Raw genomic sequence first — 20,047 nt, 5'->3', positions numbered from 1 at the left:
CTTTGGCTAGCTGCCCTCTTTGCGCTTCCTCTGACTTCATTTCAGACGCCTCCCTGATACTGAAAATAGCCAACGTGGAGTCTTCTCCTCACTGTAACAGCGGTGTTACAGTGACTGGACTGTATAAAGAGTCCAGTCACACACCTGTCTAACTCAAAAAAAAACCCTCACACCCTCTCTTCCTCCATAAGAGGCTGAACTTACACATTGTCCAACAGAAAGACTGAAAAAAGCAGACAGAAGTTTTCCTGCAAACATTTGACCGGTACCCTCCGTCCTTTCTGTTTTCCTGTGGACTCCTCTGTGTGGAGATACACTCCCACTCTGCTCCCAGTCACAGTGACTCATGGCTACAGCAGCTGATTGTGTTCCTCCGCTTTCCTCAGTCAGAACCGCGTTAAATCTGGCAAAGTGTCACTGAGTCGAACAGTAAAATCTGATATTTTTTCCCTCAGTGTTAGGCCCAGACTGAGAGACTTTTTGTTTTACACGAATAAAGTCATATTAACACAATATTACCAGAAGAAAGCCGTAAAGTTACTAGAAAAAAAGCTGTGATAGAGTTATTTAGATCTGACGTGATTCTTTGTTCAAACTACTGTGCCTATTTTAAAGAATTGTTTCAAAGTTCTGCTGCGGATAAATTTGATGCTGTTTTGCTAAAAGATTAAATATATCCCATTTGTTTAGGACTTATTGCACAATTACGATAAGTCCTAATTGTACGGCAAGTCATGTAGGACTTATTGTACGATTACTACTGCATTATTCTACTAACATGCTACTCCCATGATGCTTTTCGGCAGGCTCACTGCCGACACAAACAGCTCGCTCACGCTCCACATATCCATGCTTTACATGTTGGAGTTGAAATTGCTTGCAGCTGATGAGGAAAGTGGCTTTCTGAATGGTGAGATCAGGCTGTATTCGGTCCCTGAAGGCAGCAGAACTAAATGATTCCTCATTTGTTATTGAATATTATTTTTATTCAATAACAACCAAACCAACCTCATCATTTTTTTCTCTCTGTTTCTCTAATTAAAGCAGAGTTTCTTCAATTGAGCTTCAATTGGTTTCTAGAAGAAAATCCAAATTGTCTGGTAAAATCCTGATTACCCGCCTTTTTTTTTTTTTTTTTTAATGTATCTCACCCCTTTAACAATCGTTTTAGAAGGTACGTATTTCGGACAGTTGTGGCGTTTTACTTGTATCGGTCTCTGTCGCGGTGTATTCATTTGAAGGTGATTACCATGTTAGGAAAACTGGCACCTGGGCCCCAGAATTTCCCTGCAGGGATAATAAAATCCAACGACCGCGAGCCTCCTCCTGACAGATGTGATGAGGAGTCCAGAAAAATGTCGCTATGGCAACACGAATTGTGATTCGCCTCACTGAAGGATTTATTTCCTAAAAGGTTTTATTCATCTTCAGCCAAAAGAAAAAAAAAGTGAGCTACATGTTTTTGAAAGAGCTTTTAGACAACATGAGTTTAACACTTTTAAATATGTAAGCAACAAACACAACAGTAACACTATGTACTGTGTGAAAACTATACAAGGGACAGTAATGCATTGTTAATGTTTATATATAGTCCAGTGAGTTTTTGGGTGACTTTTATTGAATGAATTGGATTTAACAGCTTTTTAAATTTTTATTTATTTTTATTTTTTTACATAATTATACTAACCACTTCCTTCAAATAAATAGAGATCCTAAAAATTGATTTATTTAATTTGAAGTAATGTGAGGGGGTATACATCTATCCCACAATGCATTGTGCTATCGCCAGCAGCAACTAATTTTTAAGTGCCTTTTTTTATTCATCACATAAAATAGTTTTAAGCTGAAAATGTAGACCACACAGCTTCGTCAGATTTATTAAAGTCAACCTAAGTTGCATCGTGATTTTTATCAGTCGGTGTCATTGCTTTCAAACCGTTTGGTAATTAATTTGCTTTCGTTTTGTGTAAGCAGGTTGTTGTTTGTTGCTGATTTCGGCCCAGTTTCCTCCTGACAACAAGATCTGGTTCTCAATGAGGTTCTTTTTACCTGGTTACATATAAAAATTGAAAAAAAAGTTACATTTACTAAAATAGTTAATCAGTTAATTTAATGAACACTAAAAAAAAAAAAAAAACTAATTCGGTTCAACAGTAGAGTTATGTGTACTAGTAGAACCAGCTCAACATGATCAAGTGGAGTTGTGTTAACTTAAGATGCACAGCTTGCACATGCTCACACTTTGAAGTTTTGAAAACTTGATTTTTTTTAAAAGTTTTTTATCAGGCAACGGGTTTGCAAAAGTTTTTTTCCACCTAAATCCACTTATTGCGTCTTAAGGTGTAAAAGATTCATCTGAACGCCACTTTATTCAAACTCTGCTTTCCTAACAGATTACTCTTTTTGTTTTTGATTCTGTTTTTAAAAGTCACGCCGTGGCGTCTCCGGCTGATTGGAGCGACCGCTGTCGATCCTTCCTGTCTAGCTCTGCAGATAGCTGAGGTGGACGGAACCACGATGGAGACTCACAGTATTGATTATCTTTGATCACCCATCTGCCTCCCAGATCAATATCGCCACGCTGGAGGAAAATCCATCGGCCGCAGTGTAGAACTGGATAAGAGAATCTTGTTGCCGTTGGGGCGACAGAGAAGTGTCCATTGTGGGAAACCAGCAGCGTTGGACCCCCACCGTCGGCTCGGCTGGGTCTCAGAACCAGGCGACGGAGAGACGAACTGGACTTTCTCACAGACTGGAGGCGACTTCTGCTGAACCTTTATGTAAATGTGAAGCAGCTGCTAAAAGAAAAAGTAGCGAAGTCAGACTAAACATCTTTCTGCCTATCATCACTCTTTGTGCTCCCATCACTTTCTATGCTAAGCTATTAGCTTCCATCTGTGCTGAGGCCATTGATTTGATATCTCTGTCAGCTTGTCCTTGGTTTCTGTTGTTTCGTGTGTGTGTGTGTTGTTCTCTCAAAAGGCAGTTTAGATGAAATGTGGATGAAGGCGTTAAGAGGAATATTTTGTTTCACCGAGGTTATTTACCACCTGAATCATGAGAGTTTTAGCAGAGAAATTAGAGGCAGTCCTTTCTGAACAGAATTTCGTTTTAAACTCGCTTGACATTTTTTTCATTCAGGTTTTGCGGTACTACTCAGAATCATTTAAACTGGGTAAAGAATAAAATGGTCTGTAGGAGTTTGATGCATCATAAAACGAGAGACGTTCCATCCAGTAAATACATGCCAGAACTTTTTGGAAAAACATGTTCCCCTCCTCACCTGCGGGGGCGCTGCGCCAAAAAACACTGAAGGAAGCGACATGAAAACCTCCAAAGAAGACATCAGCGCATTTTCCTTCTTCATGAAATGTAAACCTAATATAAAATATAATGGGGCTGCGTCAGATTTTAGCGGTTGTAGGATTTATTTTTTGTTTTTGGTAAAAGACAACGATCCGTTTCTGCCGCCAGCGCGAAACTCCCGTGTTTGTTTCGGTTTTATTTACCCAGAATGTAGTAAATCTGGCCTTCAACCGCCAGCGGTTGATTCCGATAAACAATTTTCTTATTGTTCAAGGTGACATTTTAACCCGGCTAATACTCATTTATTAACCTGGTTCTACTTTTATTTTCATTTTCAACTTAACAGAACCTGAAGCAGAAATGACTGAAACTGTACGGCCGATTCTCTTTCTTTCTACTTTGTCACCTTCTCAAAATAATAGCAAGAGTCATCTTTTTTTTTTTTTTTAATAACCTAAATTATTTAAGAAGGTGACAGTGTTTTGAAACAAAGAATTAAAGATCCCTGTTATTTTCAATAAAATCTTGCATTTTCAGTCAGTTACTGAAAATAAACAAGAAGTTTATTTTTTGTATTTTTAATTAAAGATAGCTTTTCGTGACCCACGAGCGTTTTGGCCTTCGTTGCAAAAAAACCGTTGGACACTAAAAACCAAACACCAGGTCATATTTCAGCAGTGTGGCCGGCATGTATTGACATTAAAAGGTTGCGCATGTAATCTTAAACCAGAAACTCGACCGGCACACTCTTTTATTTATTCCTCTAACTTCTTTAGTCTCCGTGGTGCGTCCACGTTATTAGTTATTACTGCAAAGCAGCAGAAACAAATATAGCCAAAGAAGCGCGCCGGCGGAGTTAATCGATCTCGGGTTTGAAATTCCTCTTGGAGTTTTCCTTCTCTTTCAATGGCCACATTCAGTCAGAGTGACGACACTGCTGATCGGTGGAGCGAGCCACACAGAGAGAAATGCAATCATCGCTTTCCTCTACAGCAGGGGCCTCAAACTCCAGTCCTCAAGGGCCGCTGTCCTGCAGTTTTTAGATGTGCCACAGGTACAAAACACTGGAATGAAATGACTTACCTCCTCCATGTGTAGATCAGTTCTCCAGAGCCTTAATGACCTAATTATTCTGTTCAGGTGATGCAGCAGAGGCACATCTAAAAGTTGCAGGACTGCGGCCCTCGAGGACTGGAGTTTGAGACCCCTGCTCTACAGTACAGTAAGAATTGCCTTCCCTCTAGTGTAGAAACCGTGTAATGCAGCAATGACTTCATATTTTCTCCGCTCTCCGTCTCTTTAGGCCGAAAAGCCGCGCTCAGGCCGCTCCCACACAGAGCGGGTGAGACGGGCCGTGGATTAGTGTCAGCGATTTACTCTGGTTAACCCGCCCACACTAATCTCACAGGTGTGTGTGTGTGTTTGGATTTAGCTCAGAGACGTGTTTTAAGACAGACCTACTGTACTTTTATGCGTTAGTGTGTTGCCTGAAAACAGGTGAATGAAAGAGAAGTAAAATGTGCTCATGTTTCAGAGTTTGCTCCTGATTTTAACGGTTAGTTTGTCCAGAGACCTGTTTCCTATGCGCACATTAATATATTTGTATTGCTCACCGGCTGCTAATCTTTTGAAAATGCCTCGCAGGGCAGATCCACGTCAGTTCCTGTGAGAGCGCACGGAAAATCCAAATATAATCGGCGTGAATAAAAACGGCTGTTCAAGCTGCAGTATGTAAGTTACCAAAATATGTTTCACCCATGTTTGTTAGAAGTGTCACCGTGTCGTGACAGTATAATATAAGACAGATAACCTGCTAAAAAAAAAAAAAAAAGAAGATCCCCTCGCCTCCTTTTAGAGCCATTACTGTCTGAAGAAATGGCAGCAATGTGATTGGTCAAATCCAACCAATCAGAGCCAGGGGGAGGGTGTTAGTGCTGTCAATAATGCTATGCTAACTAGCGTTAGACTTCGTTGTGGTGAAGCAGCTGCAGCGTAGCAGACAGAACAGCAGAGTGTGTGAGCAGCACATACACAAGGTTGATTGACAGCGTTAAGGCCGTCCTCCTGGCCTCTGATTGGCTCTTTCTAGTTAGCACTGGGATTTTTTCACGGATGACCTGTCTTGTATTACACCGTCACGGCATGGTGACAATTTCAACAAACACTTAAAACAACACAGAAATTTTTCCTTTTTTTATTGAAAGTTGCGTACGGCAGCGTTAATATTTCACCACATGCCGTTATGTTAGCATTTCAGTGGTGCAGCGATTCCTTAGAGTTGTTCCTGAGCAGATTGGTGAACATTCCTGTTGGTTTGTGGTAAGAAGGGAGCTCTGAGCGTCCCAAAGGTCCCACAGCCTTTGAAGTGAAGTAGCATCACGTCCTTCTCCTGCTCTCCCTACACCGGGCCGGGGGAAGGCGGGGGCGGGAAGAGGGAGAAAATATGTGGGAATAAACCCAGAGCAATCGTTACGTTTGGAGCCTACACACACACACAGGTTGATCTCAGTGAGATGGCTTAGTCATGAAAGACTATATGATCCGGTCTCTAATCAGAGGCTTCCAGAACGATCGCGATGGCGGTTTTGTAAAAACTGAGCGTTCCTGACGGAACGCCATGTTACAAGAGCACAATCTTTCTAGAAGGCCTGTCAGGCTGACGACAAGTCGTCCCGGAAACGACTGCGATAAAGCGATAACACTGGCGTCTCGAGATCATTCTGAAGCAATGCGACGATAAAGAGGTAATAATGCAATTTTAAACCGGAACACTTAACATTTTACATTTTAAATATCCAAAGTTTAACACAACCGAGCGCAATAAATTAAAAAAAGGAAATTAGAAACCACACACAACTGAAACCATAATGAAGTGGATTGTGAAGACTCTGCAGCAAAATTGTCCTTCAAAACCTACGAATCATCTTTTCAATATATGGTCGAATTTATTGGTTCGTTGATTATTGCGACAGGTTTTCTTGTAGTTATGGTAATTGTCAGAAGTCGTTTTAAAAATAATTCATGCCCCTTTGACCCTTTTTTGCATTTTGTCACGTTGCAACGATGAGCTTTGATGGATTTTGTTGGTGTTTATGTCATAGTGCAAAAACATAAAATGGTGGTAAAACGACATCCTTCTTTTTTAACAAGTTTTTATTTTTTTCACAATTTGTGCACATATTTGCAAAACAGCTCAAGCTTCGATGGATCAATAACGATAATAAAAACAGATTTTAGTTTCATTATAACAAAATGCGGAGCTTACACAGAAGCACGGAAAGCTTCTCTGAACACCAACCATACGGTCTTGCCACGGATTCTCAGTCGTGTGTAGGTCTGGACTTTGACTGGGCCGTTCTAACGCATGAATCTGGACTGTTTCATCGCAGCTCGTGCCACAAATCAAGTAACGTTTATTCGCACGCGAGACGTTTTTCCTGTCAAACGTTTTACAAGTATTGCATAAAGGAAACAAACTATAAAATAAAGTTAAATCCAATTAAACAAAATTAAGTGTTACTCTGCCGTGAAGGTCAGATTTATTGACCATTTCTCTCTCCAGCCTTTCAGCTTAGACTGTCCGCCATTAAAACATGTTCAGGCAGACGACTGGATGACGTTTGATTGGTTCCACATGTAGCACTATTTGATGTTTATAATGTAGCAGTACTTAATGCACTGAAGGACTAAATAGCTTCTGACATCAGAAAACTAAATTCGTCTGCTGGAGCTGTCGTCAGAAATCAATAAAACAATACAAGAGTGTAACTGTTTTCAATACTATGTATTTTTTTAAAGAAAAAAATTAAATAAACAATACAAAACATACATGGAAACCAAAATACAATAAATATATACACAATACTGCAGTTGATGTTCTAATGTGCACAGAGTCCTTCACTTTTCCCCGCTTGGTCAACACAGTGTCTGACTGACACACATTTAAAAGTCCATAGTTTGTTTATCCAGAAACTTTAAGGGAAAATGTCCAAGCGCAATTCAGCTCTGATGGAAAGGGTGAATAATGGGTAGTGTGTCTGTGTAATGAGAAGGAGGGGAAAGTTCATGGACCATCAAACTCCTACCAGACCAGTATGGAGTGAAATTTGGTTCTCCTGGCTCCAGCCAGATCTTAGAAGCTCGCCATCCTTTAACCCCAAAAAGGGGAAATCACCTGGCCTGTATTAAAATAAACAGGACCAGTCAATTACCAGCCTGCTAGTTAACTAGACTCGTTTCAGTTGTACACATAAATAAATGCAATTATATCTACAATCAATTATTTAAGACAAATATATTTAACATTTATCACATCATCTTAAACACATATATTGCATTTAAAAGTTAGATTGTGTGTTTGATGATCACACAATTTGGCTATCACCATCAATATGTCAAACAAACAAAACATTCATGTTCACTACTCACCAATTCCTTTTAAAGATCAGTGCATGGTAGCTTCATGGCTCCAAGCTCACTGGATATTCAGATCTACATGGTTTATATTGTGAGTTTTTTAAACAAAGTGCATACAAACAAAGAAAGAACCAATTGTTTGACAGCACAAACCTGCAGCTCCTTTGTCTCCAGCTCTCCCTCTCACAGCTGATTGGGAAAGCTGGAGCAGGCCTGAAAAACCTACTTCAGGTGCAGTGATTGGCTGATTGCACTGTGTGACTGACTGTCACTCTAACCAATGAAGTAGCAAAGGTGGGACTAAGGCAGTTTTTACCCTGGGTTACACACAGGATTTTAGTTTTGTGTGGGGGTAGCAGTGTAAAAGGAGCTTAATTAAGAAGTAGGCCATGCTCTTCAAGTGTTTATTTGGGGAAACAAAATGAAAACCATGTCTTATTTTCCCTTGACTTCACATAAATATTCAGTTAAGAAACATTGCAGCCAACTGGAAGCAGTCGTGTGTTTGAAGAGCTCCGGGTTGATCTACGTCGTCTGCGTTCGCTTGCTGAATAAAGAGCTGCGTTGCTCGGGAACTTTTTCAATTCCTCTGATTAATTTTGGCCGTCAGCGATGCTTAAAGGAGCCTAACGGATCGCTGTGGCTTTACAGATTTATGGCGATTATGTAAGCGCTGCTCTTTAGCCGAATAAACAAATAATTCATCACTTCCAAGATGAACATCGGCTACCTGCAGCCCGACCTCGGTGGCGTTTATGAACAGGAACGTGGCGGAGTGTTGTTTCCATGGCGCCCGCTGACGGTAACAGAGAGAGAGGAACCCCGAGGGGTTCGGGGGGGTTGATTAAAGTTTCACAATCACTGGTGGACCCAATTTGCTCCCTGTGTCAAAGGGATATAGTGGTTATGGCTGTTGCCGTGGCGACCCTGGAGTGGGACGAGTCCCAGGAGGCCCTAGAGGTGTGAGAGATGAAAGGTTAAAGAGGCCTAAATTAGATTCAATCAAGGTGAAGTTAAGGTTGTTGTTGGAGGATGGGCAGCTTTCGTGGTATATAACCGGAGATATGATTGAAATCGGATCATTTCTATCAATACACTCCATTTTTTATAATTCAAAAATGACATATCCATCGAATCAGAGACTCCTCACAGGATTTATGAATCAAACAAGCGCTTTCTCCTGCTGCGGAGGATGAGAGGATGAGATGGCCGCCATTGGTACGACAGCAGGCGGACATGTTTATAACGTTGTTACGATAAGTAGAAAGAGGCTGTCAGCCTGTTAAAGGCTCCTCTTACAGTATGTACATAATATTCTGATACCTTTTCACTAGTTTGTGTGTCTTGTTTTCATCTCAGTTATGCTTACAGATTTGTGGCTTTAGGTAAATAACGCTCCAGTATGCAGGGCCGGAGTTACAAGGATATGGGCCCCCGAGTTGCTGGTAGTTTGTTGTTTTGTTTGCAATGTTTTATTGCTTGTTTTCAGCTTTGTTAATCTTTTAAAAAAAGTACATATTAATTTGTCCAAATATGTTAGAAAAACACAAACTTTCATAGAACTTACAGACTATGTCACATTTGGCACAACTGTAGTTTCAGCAGATTTGTTGGCGTATAAAAATGCTGATCCAAGAGATTTTCTCTTAACTTTTCCCCTTTATTACAGCACAGAAATAATTTAGAAATGAGAGTAAAGTAGAAAATAATCAATAAAAAGTGTATTTTTTCAATGAATAACATATTCGAAACCAGATATTTGCATACACCAAAGACACAGACGCACTTTTTTCTCACCGTGTGAAGTTAAGTTGGGCCAAACTTCTTGGTTTAGCTTAACTAGAATTACCGACAGGACTTCTATTTGCTTAGGATAATAATAAAAATTATTTTGGAAATCATTTGGTGTATGTAAATGTCTGGTTTCGACCGTAACTAGAATTTACACCTCGCTCTTGATGAAGCCGTCTTCTCGACCGTTCTAAAACGTTCCGTAGAAATCCAAGCACTTGTTTTTAAGGCTGTTCTCTCCCAAACATCAACATAAAATCTGGTGTCGGTACGTCAGCAGGGTTCTGGACAACACCCTCTTCGTTTTCCACAAGTGCTCCGTCAGCTCTTCCAATGCAGCCAGGGCAGCCTAATCAAGAATTCATGCAGCTGCAATTTCTGCTCTAAATGCATCGTTTTACATTTAAAACTTGATGGGGAAAAAAAAATCCCTTTCTGCAAAGGGCAGAAATATGTCAATAAGTCTGAAGAAGATGACATACGGTACATGTAAACAGTATTCAGCCCCGTAGATGTTTTACTCTGTCAATTTTGCAAAGCAATCACTATAGACTAAACTGAAAACTAAACTCTATAAACTAATGACAATTAATGAAAAATATTTTACATGAAATAAGAAATTTTTATCAAAAAAAACCTCATTTTGCTGTGTACTCTTCCAGAGCACCGTATTTTTACATCATCACAGATATATTAGCAAACCAGGAAAGGTGCAGGAGATGGATTTCCAGATTCCTCTGAGCCGTCTTTTGTTTTCAGTATTAAAGAGAGCGTCGACTTTAGAAACGCTCATCCCAAAGCATTAGCTCCATATCTTCAGCCGAGCTCTTAAGGTGCTTAACTTCAAATTTGTGTCAGATATCATACCGACGTCATATCTAATCAAACTGCCTTCTCGGTCATTCAAACTCTGGTTCTGACTCGGCCTCAGTTTCATCATTTCAAAAGATGATTTAAAAGTTCGTCCACTGGTGATTCTCTCACACGGATCTCAAAATTAACAAGCGGAGAAAACAATGTTTGGATTATATGAACATTTCCAAGTGAATGGTGGATTTCTGAGAGGTTTTATTACCACGTCGCCTCTGTTGGAGTGTGCAGTCCCTGCTGTAACATTTACTTTGCCTGTACCTGTAGTTTGATCTCTGTCTGTGCCAGGCCTGTACAAATTATTGGACATGTTGAAAAATTCTGCAGCAGAGATGCTGGATGTAGAATTGATAATAAAAGTAATTTCATAAAAAAGAACAAACATATACAACTGCTACTTCTATGTCACAAACAATGGTCCAATGATAACACATGCTGCAATATGCAGACACTCTGTCTGCGCCAACGAAGGTAACCCAAAGACCAAAGATAAAGAAGACTGTGTTAGTATAAGCTGTAACTCTAAGACAGTTTTCACTACGTGTATTAATGCCTATTAAGGTGTATTTTGTTTTTGAACTATTAAAATAAGTAGCTATCCGTGTTTTTAGAAGGGAGTTTTGAGTATTTTAGCTATTTGCGGCTAACTGTGGCTTGCAAATGCTGGGGCTCCACTCAACTACTTGTTAATGCTAATGTTTTTTTTTTAATGTTTATTGTCTGATTGGACTCTGATTAGTATTTGTATGTCTGCTACATGTATTGTAAATAGGATGTGTGAATATATGAGTTGTGTTGAACATAATTTACCAGCAGTATGCTTCATGCACTATTAAAAACATAGTGCGTGTGTTTCAATCTACACCAAAAACACTTGGTGTAGATTTTAGTGCAAATATCTTACTGCACTTGAAATAAGGCAAAACTATGTTTTTTGCAGTTGGTTAAATATAATTATTGCCTTTGTTGAAGGTGCAGTTTAACTTTTATTTGAAAAAAAGTATTTTTGAAAAGTAGCTTTTCAGCAAGATATAGGAGTTTGTTTTAAGTAAATAATTTCTTAATATTGATGAAAAAGTACTGGTTCCATTGGCAGACTGTTTCACTTATAACATGGGAAAATGTCTTGTTTTAAGTAAAATCGTCTGCTAATGGAACCAGTACAAGCACAAAGCCACTTGCTAAATATTAAACAGAAAAAAACACTGTAATGAACCCACACACACACACAAACACACACACACACATAGAGAAAGTCTCAATTAAGTAACCTACTGATGGACAAACCTCAAAATTGGAGAACCGCCAGTTGCTACAGGTCCACTAACATTTATCTATCTCACTTTAATGACACCATTGTTCTTTTTTACTCTCACTGCGAATCACCCTTTGCTGCTGAAATATTACTTCCTGTGACAAATGGTGTAACCGTCTTCCGTATTGGAAGCAATGGAAGGAGAAATCTTCATCACCGAGCGGCTCATCCGGACCGCTTAGAGCAAAGTGATTGAGCACAAGCCGGCGCAGACGTTATGACTGGGAACGTTGAAGGGCTTTCGTCCAATGACAGGCTACAGCCCAGCATCTTCATTACTGCTAAATTGCTCCTGATACACCTGAAGTCGTCCTGTCAGACAAAACATCAGCTAGTTCACTATTAGGTAGCCTATATAGTTTGTACTATAACATCTTGCATTTTCGGTTACTCGAAAAGAAATTGGAGTACTAACAGAATCGATCCACTCTGCTTTATTTACAATTGAAACACTGGGACTGCTGTGATAATCATACAAAGTAAAAAGGAAAAAAGCCTAGAAAAAGCCTTACTTAAGTAATAATACTGAACAAATAAGGCAGTTCATTAATGCAGGCTTAACAACAACTAACTTTTAATTTGTTTTGTACGTTCGGATCTGGTCTGAGTTTTTGTTTTCTAGGCAGGGTTTTTAAACACTCTCACACTTAAAGATGCACTTTGACAAACCATAAAAAAGAAAAAGAAAAAAAGAGATTATTTGAAAAGGGATGAAAAACAGAACATCTTCAAGTACAAAAATATAAGAACAAAAATACATTTTGTCCTGGGCAAATATTTGGACTGCCTGTGGGGCCCAAAGGAAGTCTTGTGTAGAGGAGGAATGTACTTTGAAAGAAGCAAGGGTTTGCATCAGGTCCCATGATGAGACCTTAAGCTTTCCAGAGACTTCTTTGTGGGTTTTGTGTTCTTATCTCAGGGTGAACTAGCTTAGGCAGGTAGACCTGGGCATGCCAGAAGTTGTATTGAATGTCCTTCACTATAGACTATTTCCATGACAACTGAATAGTAATTTCTTTTTGGTTTTTTAGACGACAAATATTCTTGAAATAAATACAACTAACGGATCCAAAAATCAATTTCTCTGATTGCCACAAAGTTCCCATTACCATCCATATTAAAGAAATCAATCAGGCACCGACCTATTAGCACTTAGGCGTCACGATTGACCATCTGTCGCCTTAGAAACCCACATTGATCTGGTCTGTAAGATAAACAATGCAAAGGACATGTTTCTATGAACACTACTCCTCGCTTTGTGCCAAGTCGTTTGATTTGACTGTGGTTTATGATGCACCCAACACATCTACAACCCCAGACACCTCTCTCATAACCGCACTGCTTTTGTGTTGACACTGTGTTTATGTTCACACACTCCACCAGTGAGAAGCTTTTGGTTTCCATTTCCCCGGCTGCTAGTGGAACAAGTGAGGAAACGCTGCTTCTTCTGCCTCCTTGCACATCGTCTTGTCCTGTGCTCTCTAGCAAACGCTCCCTCTGCGCCCTGCAACATTGAGCGGGGCAAGGAGCTTGTGAGTGCTGTTGCTTTCCTTCGGTTAGCGGAACATAAAAATTTCATGTCCGGTTCAAGAGAGAGTTTCGTTGTAGCGATTATAACTGACTTGTTCTTTCAAAATCATTTCCACTTGATTGCAGACTTTGAGGCTTGACACCAACTGAATGGACCTCAAGAATACCGCAGCTTTCCACGGTCATGGTGAAATCTGGTCGGAAGAGAAATGCATGGTCATTTCACACCTTTGCCATTCTGCAGGTCTGTTTGTTTTGTGATTAAAATCCTCTGTCATCTACTTACGGTCTTTGATAAACTTTGCTACGATGTAAAGTAGTCAGTGTACAACTTGTACAAGGGCATAAATTTGCTGTTCCCTCAGAGTAACTCCACTTGCAGCCATGAAAATCTAATCTAATCTGCTGGCCACAAAAACAATATTTTGTGTGGCCGCCATTATTGTCCAGCACTGCCCTAACACTCTTGGGCTCTTCACTAGGGCTTCATAGGCTGCCACTGGCATCCTCTTTAACTCCTCCATAACAACGTAATAGAGCTGGTGAATGTTAGAGACATTGTTGTCCTTCATTTTCTGTTTGAAAATCCCACAGGTGCTCAATAGGGTTTAGGTCAGAGGACATGATTGGCCTCCAACACCTTAACCTTCAGCTTCTTTAGCAAGGTGGTGGTCATCTTGGAGGTGCGTTTGGGTTGGTCAACATGTTGGACTCCCTCACAGGGCTTTTCCACCATCGCGGACTGGAACCCTTTCCAGTACTCAAACGTGTTGCGTTTCCACCAGAACCAGGCTCCTGAACACCAAATCTGGTGCCATTCGGGCATACCAGGCTCTTCAGTGTGAACAGTCGCATAATCTGTTGTGTCACCCCATGGGCCTGTCAAATTGGGGACAAAGAAACAATAAATATGGCAGTGAACAAAGACCACAGAGGCGCACGGTGTCCTCCATCTTGCTACTATGCTCTTCTCCCGTGTTGTGCAATGCCCCCTGTTGATCATCCATGCATGGTTCCCAAGAGGAATGGAAATGGGTGGTGGCTCTCAACAAACAATGGCATTTGAAGACACGTGAACCGAACTTGTTATAGAACAAGAGTTTTTACTATACAGCAAACTGTAGCTCCCCACAGTTTGCCCACAAACTATGACGCTGCCACCACCAGGCTTGACAGTAGGCAAGACACACTCTTTGTACAATCCACCTGATCGCTGCTACACTTACTTCACACCATCTGAACCAAATATGTTTCTCTTGTTCTTATTCGACCATAAGACATGTTTTCAGTAATCCTTAGCCTTAGTCTGTTTTCTGTCACCAAACTGTTTGCGGGCTTTCTTGTGCATCATCTTCAGAAGAGACTTCATTCTGGGATGAAAGCCATGGAGACCAAATTGATCCGGTATAAGGGGTATGGTTTAAGCATAAACCATACCTCTGACTGTCTGCATAAACCATAAGCAGTCAACCTCTTCAGCAATGCTGGAGGCACTCATATGTCTATTTTAATGAGACAACCTCTATGACCATGAATACGGGCACTCAGCCACTTTGGTCGACCACGGCCAAGCCTGTTCTGGGTGGAAGCTGTCCTATTGAGCTGCTGTACGGTCTTGGCCACCGTGCGTGCGTTCTGGTGCTAATCCATCTGTGCCTAAACTGCACTGTCATCATGTGCTACTCCCCTGTAATCTCTTTGAGATGGTTCCGCTCTCCCCATGTGGACTAAAACATTTCATTAGCCTCCAAAATGCATTTACGCTTTTTGACACTTTATACTTTTTAATTCCAACCCAGGACCGCTCATTGGAGAAGGGAAACCTTTTTATTGGGGCATTTCAGGTAAATCATTTTGTGTTTATTGAGCAGTTTCCCACTTTGCTGTCTTTGATCCGTTGAAAGCGTAGTGCTGTTGTTCCTGTACTACACACTGGCTTTGGATGTGTCTTTATGCGATCTCTTTGGTTGTCCAACAATACTGGGTAAAAGTTCCTTGTATGTTTAGTTTTCTGGTTTTAGCTAAATTGACCCGTTCAGAGAAAAAGGGCAGGAAACTGCTTCTTTGCAAGTTGTTGCTAGCTAACCAAAGAGTAAATGAGTTCGTTGATACCACCAACCTTTTTAGCTGACTGTGAGAGGTTGAAGAGCCAGAAGCCTTTAGTTCTGGACTCTGGACTGCATTGAGGAGGTGGGTGAGAGGAGAACATTAGGTAAGCTGAAAGCAATTATGATAACTCCTCTCACCCCCTTCATGAGACTATGGAGGCCTTAAGCAGCTCCTTCAGCAGCAGACTGATACACCCACGGTGTAGGAAGGAAAGATTTCACAGGCTATTCAGACTGCATAAAACTTAGACCAGGTAATGTAGCATTGATAAACTGTTAAAATATCTGTACCACTCCCTACCACGACTGCCTTTGTTTTCGCTCATCTAGGCATTGTGCAGCACCATAGTTTCTTAAGTTATTTCTTATACATTATTTTTTTCTAGGCACATCACAGATTCTTTTTAAAGAACTACTTTTTACACATGATGTTTTTGGTGGTTCAAATAGAGCTAAAGTTTTATCGTGATATTTTGTGGTACTATTGTGGTAACAACAAAATTGACAATAAGAAATATTCATTACTTTTCTTTTAGGAAACAGTATGCCACAGCAATCGCAGCCCCACAAACCCAAGTTCTGCTCTAGAAAAACATTCAACGTGTAATAAGCTTCGTTAGTTCACCAGCCACATAAAGAAGTGCGACTTGTATCAGAAAATTGCAGTAGAGTAGTAATCATATTTTCAAATTCATTTGTATTCATTGGTGCAGTTTTATTGAACAGTGGAGAAAAATAGTAAAAACAGTAAAATCCTGACAATGCAGACAGTTTTATGGGTTTTTGTCATTGATTGGAATTTATTGTGACAACAATATATAAAATCTTAAGAAATGTATTGTGATAAATGATAAACGATATGATAAATGTCCACCCATAGATGCTGAGTAGCCTTTAGTTATTTTATATTGTTTTCTATTATGATTTCATTGATTGTTGTTTATTGCAATTATGTTTTTTTTTTTTTGTGCTCTGACACATAAATTTCCAAATGGTGGAATAAAAGCGTATTGATCTAAGATCTATTTTCTAAGCCTACATCTCCCACAATGCTGTGCGGTTCTGGATCGGAGTTTGGTGAAATGATCAAAATCCTATCGTATTTTCTGTAGGTATCGATCGCGTGTATCGCGATACATATATCTGCCGTAGCAGGAGCACATCTCCTCTTTTTTAAAGGATCCTCAACTAGCAACCCTCTGATATCCATGACCTGATTTCCCTCCATTGCTTGAACACCACATGAGCTTCACTTCACCCAGAAGACGAGAGCAAAGGAAAGAAAGGAAAAGTGATGGATGCTTCCCTCCACTGTGGTTCATACATAATGAAGGCAGGAGTTCAATTATGCAAAGCGTTGATATTGACCCCAGAGTTTGTCATCGCTGCGTACTGAGATGTAAGGAGAAGGACGAGGAAAATATGGAGGGAGCGAACCGAACCTGCTGGGTGGAGAAAATAAAGGGATAGCACATAAAAAAGTTTGACAAGAAACAATTCAGGTCTGCATATGGTGCTTGGCAACAGATTTAGATTCTCCGTTTCCATAATTAGCTATTTCTTCACTTGTAACAATAGGCCCCGGGGACGGTTTCGAGCTAAGCTACTTCACAGGGAAAGAAGAAAGGGAAATACTTCCCTTTGGAGACAGACAGGATGTGACATCAGGCCAAACCACACGAAGATATTTTAAAACGCCACTTTCACTTGTTAATCTAAGTGAAGTTATGAATTATTAAACATCAGGTAAATGTGCACGATAGCCCACCTCTTCCTGATTTGTCGAAGTTAATCAGGAATAAAAATACCTGTATGATTTTATTTTTTTTTTTTAATTTATTTTATGTTCTATAAATTTGTTACTTACAGAGAACAACAACCTCCTTCACCCTGCTGTCCATAACCTTTCAGTGTCTCCGCATATAAACGAGACCTTTCACGGCTTCTCCTGATTGGTAGTTCAAGGTTAGTAGGTGGAGCCTCGGGGCGTCTGCGTCCACCGAATGGACTCCGATCAGCTGACTGGATTCATTCAGGTTACAAAAGGGAGCAGAAAAATAGACGAAGTGTGTTTTGTGTTTGAGCTCACAGGCGCTCCTGCATCGCCGGATACAACAGCGCAGCAGGTGGTGCCGCCGTACGCACATGACTCTGCTTTCACACTCACACACACACACACATGTTGGCACAGCTATCTTTGCAGGGCCTTTCCATTGACTTCCATTCATTTCTACAGACTAAACCTTACCCTTACCTTTACCCTTACCCTAACCATTACATACCTAACCCTAACCATAACCAAAACTCAATTCACACCTTAGTCCTAAATCTGACCCCTGGCCCAAAAACAGTGTTTCCCCTAGTGGGGACCAAGCTTCGGTCCCCACAAGGAGCAGTGTGTCCCCACAACGTAGTATATGTCAGGAAAATGGTCCCCACAAGGTATTAGAAACAAACGCACACACACACACACACACACACAAAGCTGTCAAAATAGCATTCAATTATTATTTAGATGCAGGACATCTTACTAAAGAAAGTACACTCTAGTATAAGATAATTGATCATCATTTATCAGTGTGGCAGGAAGAGGTAAAATTAATAAATATTTAAACATAAATCATCTTAGTCGGATGTGAACTAGCTGAGAGGTTTAGGAGAAGTTCGATGGGCTGCTGTACTTTGTCACACAGCGTGATAGTAATTTGGCTTGTAAATATGTAATTAACGGTGCGGTGGGAGGACGTTTTCCGAACAGCGGGATGACGAAGCTTTTTTTAGGTGAGACTAGAGCGCCGATGTGCACATCTTGTCCTTGACCTGCCTTAAATACAACCTCGTGTAACGCTGGTCATCTGACGCGAACATCGTGTCAGAATGTAGATCAGCTTCAACTCCTCGTTGCAGGAGTTGCACTCAAAAGTTGCTTTAATTTCAAGCCACATCAAGATCACGAATGTCCTCAAAGGACCGGTAGTGGCCGAATGTATTGATGAAACTACCCATCAACAAGCTGTTACAATATTAATAAATAGCTGTCTCTGCCTTTGAAGAGTACTTCTTACAGCTACATAATAAAATCTGCAGGCTCTTATTTAACTCCTCTTCTGACGTTTTTCCCTGGAGGATAACAGTAACCCAGTGAAAGCTGATACTTCCCTGAAACAGAAAACACTGTTTGTTTTCTTTCTTCCAGAAGCACGAACAAGGTATTCGACCGCGAAGCACTTATTCAATCTTCTTCAGCGTCTATTTTTCTTCTTCTTGGATATTTTAGTATAACTTAATTGTTTCTAAACTTCGGCACGGTTTACACGGAGCTGGTTTTCGGTGAAGCTGTAATATTTTCGTTGCGATCCAGCCTCTCTTTTATCGGCCGGCGTGGTTTCTGACGCCTGCACCTTCTGAAGCTCGGTCTGGGAGAGCAGCTTTTCGGTAACACGCCCTTCCATCCCTCCCGCTTTTGTGCCAAAGCGTGCGTGCATTTTGACGATGCTAAAATCACAGCGCCTCATAGTGGCCTGGCATGACAACTACAGCTGACCCAAGGTGTCTCGGCTGTGCCGTATAAACATGGAACTTTCCCCCAATAAATATCTGGAAATACCTGCAGTTTCCAGACAGCAGTCTTGTAAGAAAAATCTTCGGTCTTGCTAAAATAAAAAGTCCTTTAGATGAATGTCAATGTGACAACACTACCCTCTGGTGGCAGGCTGCTGTCACTGCGTGGTAGAAAGTGTGCATCTGGTGACTGCATGTTGTAAGAGCAGCTCCTTTGATTTGACAATTACAACTTTTAGTCTCTAGAAGGCCAAACAAATAGCTACGGTGGGCCTTGAATTTGAAACATGTGCCTTCGTGTGTAAAACGTGCCTTCATAGAGTGGCCTTATCGTCATCCATGTGTCTGCACTGCCTTGTTGTTGGGGCTTTAGGGTAAATACTTACTCATGTGCAAACTAATCATAGTGAAATAAATATGATAGACAAGTAAAAGGTGCTAAATGAGGGCCTTGTGCTGTGTTGTATTTTCCACATTACAAATGTTTTTGTCACACTTTCAGATAATGAAAAACGACAACGAGTAAATACTGAAATCACTTTTCAACAAATTTCTTTGCTAAAGGGAAAACTAATGACTATTAGGCAAAGGGTCTATTCTTGACCCTTTGCAACTATGTCACCTAATAATAACCAAATATTACCATTAGTAATATTTGGTTGCTGAGAGACATGCACTGTTGGCAGTTAAACCATCCATCCATCCATCCATTTTCTGTTCACCCTTGTCCCTAATGGGGTCGGGAGGGTTGCTGGTGCCTCTCCAGCTACGTTCCAGGCGGGAGGCGGGGTACACCCTGGACAGGTCGCCAGTCTGTCGCAGGGCAACACAGAGACATACAGGACAAACAACCATGCACACACACACTCACACCTAGGGAGAATTTTAGATAGACCAATTAACCTAACAGTCATGTTTTTGGACTGTGGGAGGAAGCCGGAGTACCCGGAGAGAACCCACGCATGCACAGGGAGAACATGCAAACTCCATGCAGAAAGACCCCGGCCGGGAATCGAACCCAGGATCTTCTTGCTGCAAGGCAACAGTGCTACCAACTGCGCCACTGTGCAGCCGCAGTTAAACCAAATAGGAACAAATATGACTTAAACGAAATTTGACCTTGTAATTTCACGCCTTGTAATTGGGAAAT

General features: G+C 40.8%; 1 protein-coding gene and 2 long non-coding RNA genes across 4 annotated transcripts in view; 2 read left to right on the top strand and 1 right to left on the bottom strand.

Moving 5' to 3' along the window:
• The window catches only part of map1ab (microtubule-associated protein 1Ab), a 95,473-nt gene that overhangs the window by 9,780 nt on the left and 65,646 nt on the right, over positions 1-20,047 (top strand). The gene's annotated exons all lie outside the window — the stretch shown is intronic.
• LOC114150847 (uncharacterized) lies at positions 6,109-9,932 on the top strand. Its single transcript, XR_003596845.1, has 2 exons — positions 6,109-6,942; positions 8,055-9,932. It is a non-coding gene; the product is annotated as an uncharacterized LOC114150847 (long non-coding RNA).
• The window catches only part of LOC114150836 (uncharacterized), a 47,048-nt gene continuing 34,241 nt past the window's right edge, over positions 7,241-20,047 (bottom strand). The window contains exons 2-3 of the long non-coding RNA XR_003596842.1: positions 7,735-8,676; positions 7,241-7,485 (exon numbers count right to left, since the gene is read on the bottom strand). This is a non-coding gene — a long non-coding RNA (uncharacterized LOC114150836). The remainder of the gene's footprint in view (positions 7,486-7,734; positions 8,677-20,047) is intronic.

The sequence above is a fragment of the Xiphophorus couchianus genome, chromosome 2 (assembly GCF_001444195.1).
Source record: "Xiphophorus couchianus chromosome 2, X_couchianus-1.0, whole genome shotgun sequence".
In the NCBI taxonomy this organism is placed as follows: Eukaryota; Metazoa; Chordata; class Actinopteri; order Cyprinodontiformes; family Poeciliidae; genus Xiphophorus; species Xiphophorus couchianus.
The sequence above is the reverse complement of the archived record's forward strand: the minus strand, read 5'-3'. Positions and strand labels throughout refer to the sequence as shown.